The sequence below is a fragment of the Tupaia chinensis genome, unplaced genomic scaffold, assembly GCF_000334495.1.
Source record: "Tupaia chinensis unplaced genomic scaffold, TupChi_1.0 Scaffold144806_1, whole genome shotgun sequence".
In the NCBI taxonomy this organism is placed as follows: Eukaryota; Metazoa; Chordata; class Mammalia; order Scandentia; family Tupaiidae; genus Tupaia; species Tupaia belangeri.
Genome location: NW_006204667.1, coordinates 2,885,065 through 2,888,163, shown reverse-complemented (window position 1 = coordinate 2,888,163; position 3,099 = coordinate 2,885,065).

The window sequence follows — 3,099 nt, the reverse complement described above, 5'->3', positions numbered from 1 at the left end:
AAATCCTGGAAAAAAACTTTCTAAATTGAGAGAGTCATTCATATATCCAGACCCAAGAAATACAAATGACCCCTAGTAGAATCAACACAAGAAGATCTTCTCCAAGGCACATCATAGCCAGATTGACCAAATCCACAGACAAAGACAAGATACTAAAATTGGCAAGAGGGAAACATCAGGTTACTTATGAAGGTTTTTCAATCAGGTTAAAATCAGACCTCTCGTCAGAAACAATGCAAGCACAGAAAGAGTGGGAAAATATATTCAAAGGGTTAAGTGTAAAACAGTTTCAACCAAGAATACTATACCCAGCAAGATTATCCTTCATATGAGAAGAAAAGATAAAAAGAGATATACAAACCTGAAAGAATTTACCAACACCAGACCAGCTCTTCAAGAAGTTCTGAAAGGAGTGCTGTACCAAAAATACTAAAGACACATGCAGAGAAATAAGAGAACAAAAAGCAACCACGAAAATGACCAACTTAATTCTGAGGACAAGAAATTTCAACAATAACGTAGAATGTTAACTTCCAGGATTTAAACGGAAAGATCAGACCACGGTAACACTGCAAAAGAGAGATTAATTACGTAAGATTGAACTGGTGAAATAGAATTTTATGACTTTTGAGTGACACATTACTTTTTCTTTACTATGTTTTGTTTTCCCAATTTAAGGGTTTTGCTTACTTTTGAGCTGTTTATAGGTTCAGCAATTTGTTAAAATGTTTTTTTCTTCTTGTTTGTCTCTTTAAATTGAAACATAAACTTTTCTCCCTTCCTGACCCCTCTGGAATTAGAAAATATTTGGAAGTATGCTTATTTGTGGCAGAATGGTTATTTGCATAAGTTCAATAATACTTGTTGCCTTTAAATCAGAAAGTGGAAATTCTCGTTATTGGACAGGCCTTTGACTGGAATGTCGTATTTGAAGATTAACCAGAAAACTATGGAATTAAGGTAGATCTCAAGTAAGCCAACCAAAACTCTTGGAAAGATGGCCTGGCACCATAAACAGTTCTGCCTGGTAGAGAGGATTAGAGAAACTGTATGAAAGAATTCACACCATAAAATAACCTGGACTTCTTCAGCACAGCATTGTAATTAGTAGAGATTGCAAAAGAGCAGCCACAACCAAAGGATTACCTTGAGGAAGACTTTAAAGGAAGAAAAAGAGACTGATCTTTGCTAGCAGGTAGAATATCACAGAATACTTGGTAGGCAGGGCTGAATTGAGAAGGTTCATTTGTGACTTGTGTGCTGGGTGTTTGCTCTGCAGTTTGAGTAGTTGACATGTAAATACTTTCTCAATAATACTTAAAAACACACTGTCTCTGTTGTTGTACAGTCACAAACAAAATAACAAATATTTCAAACATTATCTTTAAAATTCAGTTTTATGACATTTTGAAAGCTGTTTATTAACTGTCAAGAACCATGGAGTATGAGCAAATTTTTTTTTGATATGTAAAGCAAATGTTTGTGGGAAAATGTAAAAATAATTAAATATATGGCGTAAATAAATAAATAAATAAGAGAGGCAGCAATTAGGTAAAAAAAATCTAAATATAACCATGTACAATCAAACTCAGAGACAGTATTTAAGTACCTTGGCCAATGTTTTACAAGTTACTCCTCATTAATTGAGACATTACACAGTGTTAATAAAAACTGTGAGATCAATAACATAGTTTTCAAATTAAATGTTCTCAAAATGCAAAGGGCAGGGACCAACAGGTGGCATGGAGGTTAGGGAACTGGATCCCACACATAGGTATGCACTGTTCAAGTCCCAGACCTGGCAGCTTGAAAATCATGCTGGGTGAGTGTGTGTGTGTGTGTGTGCATGTGTTTGTGTGTGTGTGTGCGCGCGTGTGTGTCCAAAATCCTGAAAGGAGATTGGAAGAAAAGGGAATGTGGTGTAGCCATCCCTGCTAGGAGGTAATTTCTCACTTTCCCTCTCTTTGTCTCTCTCCTCTCCAGGGAGTGGACACATCCTATGGCTAAAAAGAAATTCATTATAGAAAGGCTCACTGGTGATACAATCAGTTGGGTAATAAATCAATCAAATCATTCTGATGGCTTAAAAATTTCAAAATGAATTTTTCTGGAATGTGACAATATAGCTGACAACGTACTATTAAAAAATGTGTTTTTCCTGCTTACCTTGCAAATAAGTTATAAAATTATAGAATTGATCATGTCATTTATTCATCAATAAATTGGCTCCTTAGGGTATTATGAAACTAGAATGTTTTCAATTATGCAGATAAATAGATATCAACTGGGTAATTTTATGTCTTGTCACTCGGACACTTTCTTTGTTATGTAAGGGAGAAGTGGTTCTTGTGCATTTAGGCATAATGAACTTTATCTTATCAGTGTTTCATAGTGACTCCGGAACATAGATATGAGACGTGAGACATCATAAAAATAGTGACGTACAAGGCCAGCTGGTGGTGTGATGGATCCCACATGGATGACAGCATGGTTCAAGTCCCAGACCCAGCAGCTTAAAAACCACACTGGGCCTGTACGTGTGTACTCAAAATCCCGAGGAAAATAGGAGTGGCCATAATCCCCTGGGGGGGTGATTTCTCACTTTCTCTCTCTTTCTCACTCTTTTTAACTCTGTTTTTCTTCAGCAAGTAAGCTCACTCTATAGGAAAGAAAAAAAACACCAGTCACAGACTGTGACGTGTAGGGCAAGTGTCTTAACCTCTCTGAATCTGTTACGTTCTTGGAATTCCTATCACTCACTCAGGATTGAATAGATGAGACAAAGGTTGCTAAAACAATTTCAAGGGGACCAACAGATGGCGTAATGATTACATCACTGGAATCCCACGTAGTCAACCACAGTTTGAGTCCCGGAAACGACGGCTTGAAACTCATGCCAGGCACATGTGCATACATGCCCAAAAATCCCAGAGGAGAATGGAGAAAGGATTGCAGCATGGCTATCCCCCCTGATGGGTTATTTCTCACTTTCTTTCTCTCTGTCTCTGTCTCTCCAGCAAGCACACATGCCCTATAGCAAGTAAAATCTCTCAAAAACAAAACAAAACAAACAAACAAAAACTAGTATAGTTTTGGGGC